The sequence below is a fragment of the Myodes glareolus genome, chromosome 4, assembly GCF_982192425.1.
Source record: "Myodes glareolus chromosome 4, mMyoGla1.1, whole genome shotgun sequence".
Lineage (NCBI taxonomy): Eukaryota > Metazoa > Chordata > Mammalia > Rodentia > Cricetidae > Myodes > Myodes glareolus.
Window position 1 is genome coordinate 106,768,786 of NC_142029.1, and position 7,022 is coordinate 106,775,807.

The 7,022-nt window shown below is 35.7% G+C and overlaps 1 pseudogene; it reads right to left on the minus strand.

Annotated features, from left to right (window-relative positions):
- Window positions 1–4,975: 4,975 nt before the first annotated feature.
- On the minus strand, window positions 4,976–5,602 carry LOC146894742 (uncharacterized; annotated as a pseudogene).
- Window positions 5,603–7,022: the final 1,420 nt, after the last annotated feature.

Below are 7,022 nucleotides of genomic sequence, written 5' to 3' on the forward strand. Positions count from 1 at the left end.
TGCTCTAGTCCCTTGATGAATTATAATACAGAGATAAAGAAAAACAATATTGCTCATAGTTGGAAGACAGTGGACTTTAAGACAGGAAGGCTGCATTTGATGAAATTCTTCTGTTACTGGAGTTAGGACCAGAGCCTGTGTCTTTGCTACTTCAACAAGTCAGGCTCAGTCACTCATTCTTATTAAACCAATAAAAAGACCCAAATTACATTAGTACATTACCATTAGTGGAGGTACATATTTTTAATCCTAACACTTGGGAGGCAGAGGCATATGGATCTCTGTAAATTGAAGGCCAGTCTGGACTGCAGAGCTAGTTCCAGGACAGCAAAGGCTATGCAAAGAAACCCTTTCTTGAAAAACCAAAAAAAAATGTTAGATATCTATGATGTATCCATCTATAATTCAGGTAAACTGGAGACATTGTGGGCAAATTTCTCTAATGTCTAGAAGAGCCTAGTCTACATAGTGAGTTCCAGGCCACCTAGAGTTTCACAGTGAGAGTATTTGTCAAAAGAAAACAAGCAATAGAAAGGAGTACGTCATTAATAAAAAAAATGTAAACATTAATTTTTTTCATTGTGCCTAATTTAGAACAGTGATGAAGATATAAGGCAAGTAATTCATCCTAGGGGTCCTAACAGGTATAGACAAATAGCAAGATATATGCACAACAAAGTAATATAACTAAGTCTTATAATTAAAGTTTTCCCATCTCTAAAACCCTCCCCCAACCTCAGCTCCTGTCTCTCCTCCAAGAGGGCAGAGAAGGAGAAAATGTTTCTTCGCTTACAGTCACCTCAGCAGTCAGACTTTTCCCAGAATAAAATTATCAAGGAAATAAGAATTTCATGGCATCCACTATTTCATGAGTTGTTAGCCAAAGAAAAAGATATGAATGTCTCTTAAAATATCCTTATTCATGGCAGGAGGCAGGTACCAGGGATTGATGGGTTTGAGACAGAGGATCTTTAAGGTCCCAGTGGGGGCCACAAAGTGGGGAATGTAGGGTACTGTCACTGACAAGCTACATGAACTGACAAAAGAATAGAAGACCTAGAGGGGGATGATCCACCAGTTGAGTGCATAGAATACAGTTCATATCAACTGGTACTCAGGTACACCCCAAGCACTGCTCTCAGGCATTTGAACTTCGGGCTTTCACACCCTAACCTAAAACTTCTTCCAAACCCCACAGCTTTTCTAAATGCCTGATTTTCTTAGACTCAGAGTGACTTAAGTTCAAGTCTCAGACTCTCCTCACAACCTGGATGTCATCTAGAGTGACTACCATGCAGGGCACCTAACTGAAGGCTTTGCAGGCATCAGGGAAAAAGAATATGAAACCATTCAAACAAGTCAGACTTCATGCCTGCAAGTTACTTTTCTTTCCTTACAAGAGGTATAAATTTAATCAGGGGTACATCTGACATGTGACATTGTGGGCTCCACTTGGAGGTTATTTACCTTATTGGAGATAAAGATAAACTCAATCTTGTGGCTCTGGTTAAATAGTCAACCATCTTTAAAAGACTTTCATTGTCAGTTTCTCTCCTGATCAGACATTGTACATTTCCCTCATTTTGTGGAGATTTTGGCTTGGAAAATTCTTTAAGCACCAAGTCTGTTAGTTTCTGATGCCATCAATCTTCTTGGTCATCAAGGTCGAGGTAAAGATGAACTTAGATCAGCCAATCAAACCTTACTGCTATTAATGACATGTTCATGGGGCTGAATACAAGGCTTAACACTTCAAACAATGGCTGTTCACCCACAGGGCCTGACTTTTGATTCCCAGCACCTAAAAGACAGCTCACAACTGCCTGTACCTTCAGTCACAGGATATTAAACAGCATCTTCTGGTCACTTCTGGTTCCTGGCATGCCATTGGTATGCTCACTGGCAAAACTTATACACTTAAATTAATTTCATTCTTTTCTAAGATAATAGACACATGAAGAAAACCCATTTTAACAATATATAATCATATGTATATCTGTCTTTCTACCATTTACACATCTGATTCCATAGGAGGCCAGAAGAATGCACCAGATCTCTAGGACCAGGAAATACAAGTAGTTCTGAAGAATCAGATATAAGTGCCCGGAATAAAACTTTGGTATCCAAGAGGAGCAGCACTCCTGAGCAGTCTCTCCAAGTCATAATAATGCTGAAGATAAAGATGAGCTACTATTCCTTCTGTCTCCTATCACTTGAAGGTGAGGAAAGTCCCCTCTTGATGGTTGTCAAGTAATTCACTGGCTTTCTAAACTTCTCCACATTACTTCTCAGTTTCATTGTTAACACAGTTCTCTCTATGTAAGATAACAAAAGCTGTTGTTGAAACCAGAGTCCAGCCAGATTATATGAGGAAAAGTTCCAAAATTTGAGATAAGATTGTATTTTTGGAATTTTAGACACAGGGGATGTCCACAAAGCCATAGCTGCAATGGAATTCACCATGGGTACCAAGATGGCCACAAATTCAGAGATTGGTCCAACACAATCCTGCAAGTAATAGGATTTTAACCATGCACTTCTGGGTTCAGTTGAAGTATGTGTTTTTAAATGATCTATCATTGAATCTGAGTATAAAAGAATAAAGTATGGCTTTAAAAAGACGATCATTGTTCTGATGAACAGTAATATTTCTTGAAATTCCATAATTTAAACATGTAACCATTTAATGTGGGTTCAATAAGTGAGTTGTTTTCTTTGCTTTAATAACTTTATGCATGTAAAAATATTTGAACTGTGTTTGTGTGTATACACCTGAGCCATGTGTATGTACCACTGAAAGGACAACTCACAGGTGTCTATTATTTTCTTCCCCTATGTGAGTTTAATGATGAAACCTAGGAATTCATTTGACTATAATTGACCTCAATTGCACTTATTCAGGATTAAAAATCATTTATATATGTAGGAGTGTGCATATGCTACTGCCCAAATGTAAAAATAAAAGAAAAACCTGTAGGAGCAATACGGATCACCCAGAGATAGAACACAGGTCATCAGGCTTATCAGCAACCAATTCTAATGAAGGAGGCAATTCTTTGGCATTTAATCATGGTTTTTGAGAAAGTGTTATAAACAAATGTTTAGTCTCCAGAATAAACAAATTAAAAAGATGTATAATCATATAAATATTTTCCTATGCAAAAGGATTTATTATTCAAATTATACTGTGTTCCTCTATCCTCATATGAAAAGGAGACAAGAGTTTACTATTACAATATCCCTAATAATCTTATTTGAGAACCAGTGAAATAGCTCCATGGTAAAGGTCTGTGGTGTGCAAAGAAGGTAAATTAACCTTGATCATCACATTAGGAGGACCAAAAGTAGAAAATGCAAAGTTGTTTTCCGATGTTCACATATCTGTATTCGTCCTACAAACAAATAATCATATTTTACACATGTAACATGAGGGCTTGCTTGTTGGGATTTCTGTCCTGCCCAGTTCCCACAGCCAGTAACCCCCAAAGAAAATTACATAGAGGTCTATATTAATTATAAACTGATTGGCCCATTAGCTCAGGCTTTGTATTAGCTCTTATAACTTATATTAGCCCATTATTCTGATATATGTTAGCCACGTGGCTTGGTACCTCTTTTAGTGGGACAGGTCACATCTTGCTCCTTCCTTGATCTGGGCAGGACTTGCGAAAGACCTTCCTTCTTCCCAGAATATTCCTGTTTTCATTGGCCTGCCTCTAATTCCTGCCTGGTTGTCTTGCCTAAACTCCCTGACAGCCTACTGGCCAATCAGTACTTATTTAAAACATGATTGACAGGACACAGACAATTCACCCACACACACCACACACACACACACACTCCATAAATCTTTGTTGCAAAATAAGTCTTAGTGCTGTTACATTACCTGATATCTCTGGATAATTTCCTTAGAAACCAATTCCTCAAGATAAAATGCCAAATGGTTAACTAATGGGGATAACGGAAGCATGGACCACCAATACATACACACACATACACACACACACACACACATACACACACACACACTCACACACACACACATACACACACAAAACATGAATCTATGGTATAAGATACACAGTTGAATGATGATTATCCTACTTTATTAAATCTCTACCAGAAAAACAAAAACTATGTTTTTGAATACACAAGAGATCATTAATGTTTCTTATATTCTCTTCTATTAAGCATTTTAACTGTAACATTGTGAAATTTTGTTGACAAAACAGCAAATGTTGGGAGTACATCAGCTACACTTTGATTTGTACTCAGGAGGTAGAAACATGAGGATCATGAGTTCAAATGTATCCCTGAATCATTACTAATGTCTAAGGAAAACTCAATAAGAAATAAGAATATCTCAAGAAAATTTGAGAATTTGTGGAAATAAGAAAAACAAAACCAAGAGCAACAACCCACCACCATTTCATAGACACTCTTACTTGAAAAGTATGATCACACACTGCCTGATATTTTAAAAAAAATGGACCACATTCACATACCCCCCCAAAAAAAAAACACTGATACTATAATCCCAAACATTATCACAATAAAACCATGTACAGGGTTTCTATGCCGTATATTTCTCATGATTTAGATTATTCATACATGCAAATGCTTTACCACACTGATTACATTTTTAGAGTTTATCTCCAGAGTATGATCTTTTATGCATTTGAGGAGTACTGTGAAGTGCAAAGGCTTTACCACACTCATTACATTCATAGAGTTTATCTCCAGCATAAGTTAGTTTATGTCTTTAAAGATGATTATATTAAACAAAGCCTTTAGCACACTAATTACATATGTAATGTTTCTCTCCAGCATGGGTTCTATTTTGTTTTCAGAGATCACTATACATGCAAAGGTTTTACCAGATTGATTATATTTGTAGTGTTTCTCTCTAGTATGTGTTCTTTCATGTGTTTGTAGACTACTGTGACATACAAAGGCTTTACTACACCTATTATATTCATAGGGTATTAACTCCACCATGGGTTCTTTCATGACTTTGTAGATGAATGTGCTGTGCAAAGGCTTTGCCACACTGATTACATTCATAGGTTTTCTCTCCAGTATGGCTTCTTTTATGCTTTTGGAAACTACCAGGATATGCAAAGGCTTTACCACACTGATTACATTCATAGGGTTTCTCTCCAGTATGGCTTCTTTCAAAAATTTGAAGATCACTGTGCTGTACGAAAGCTTTACCACACTGATTACATTCATAGGGTTTCTCCCCAGTATGGGTTCTTTTATGCTTTCGGAGATAACTGGGACATGCAAAGGCTTTACCACACTGATTACATTCATAGGGTTTCTCTCTGGTATAGGTTCTTTCATGACACTGAAGATGAATGTGCTGTGTAAAGGCTTTACCACACTGACTACATTCATAGGGTTTCTCTCCAGTATGGGTTCATTCATGATTTTGAAGATTAATATGCTGTGCAAAGGCTTTACCACATTGATTACATTCATATGGATCCTTTCCAGTATGTGTTCTTTTATGCATTTGAATAGTATGCTGACATGCAAAGATTTTACAACATTGACTACATTCATAGGGTTTCTCTCCAGTGCATGATCTATTATGCATTCCAAGATGACTGTGATATAAAAGGGCTTTACCACACTCATTTTCTTCATAGGGCTTCAATCTAGTATATGATTTTTCAAGACTGTGAAGATGACACACAAAGGCTTTAACATAATGAGTATATACAGAAGTTTTCCCTCTAGTTTGACTTTTTTCATGCCTATAATGATAATGGTACACTTGAAAGAATTACTACATTTAATACGCTGCTGAAAATTTTTATCTGTATAAATTAATTTTACAGTTTAGTACTATTTTAAAGAAGAATTATATGTTAAGGTTTTATCACCATGTTTACAATCATGTTTTTCCTTTTCATTAAAACATGTTTTTCATATTTGAGGATAACTGAAAACAGCATTTATTACATGGTTCACATTGACAGAATCTTCTTTTTTTCTGTATGAGAATTTTCATGTATTTGAAGAGAACTGAAAAAACTCAGAGCTTTACCACTCTTATTGCATTGATAACGTTTCCTAGACTGCGAGTGATACTACATTTGTTAAGTAAACTAGGACAAACAGAAGTTTTTAAACAGTCCTAGTACTCATGATGCTTTTCTGAAATGTGAGCTTGTTGATATATTAACAATGAGACTAGAAAATCAATTACTTGTATATGTGTGCATCAAATTCAACAGTATACTCAACATGGGGACTGTTAGATATCTTCTATTTGTTCTGAGAGAGGGGTACGTTATATTTTTTCACATCCCTATGCTCATGTGGCTTGTATTCAGAGGAACATATGATATACTTAGTAAAGAAGAATAACAAATATAAGGCTTCCACATTGAGTTCACAGTTTGACTTTCTGTCCTAATAGACGTGTGGTGTCTGGATTAAAGCCTCTCAACAACAGCTGCCCTTTGATTTGTGACTCTAACTGCCCTCTCACTAAACTTAACATAGTCACAAGTATATGAGTTAAACTACCTTTTCTATGGACTATTAGTGTAATAGAGAGTTTCAGAGATATACTTATCACCTTTTCAAAATGTATATATTTTATAATGTGAATAATATGAAATAAATGCATTGACAATTTTACAGAATAGCTCATTGTATTATGAATCAAATGGAAATATAGGTTCAGGCATTGTTTCCTTGACTTCTTTCTTAAAAGAATGACTTTCAAATGTAATTCACCTATCTGAAATTTAGGTATATGATTTTGTGATAGTTTAATAAGCACCAATGCACTTGATTATGTACATTGTTGTTTTGATTTCAAACATATAGAATACATTACAAATTCTTCAGGGGTACATCTGTATCAGCTTATACATGGAAATTACCTTTCATGTCTTCTAGAACTTTGACAGTGTTTTTCAATATTATGGTCTTCCCATTTATTTCCTAAAATACAGTGCCAGAAAAATGCATGTTATATATTAAAAATTGTAAAAAAAAATTAG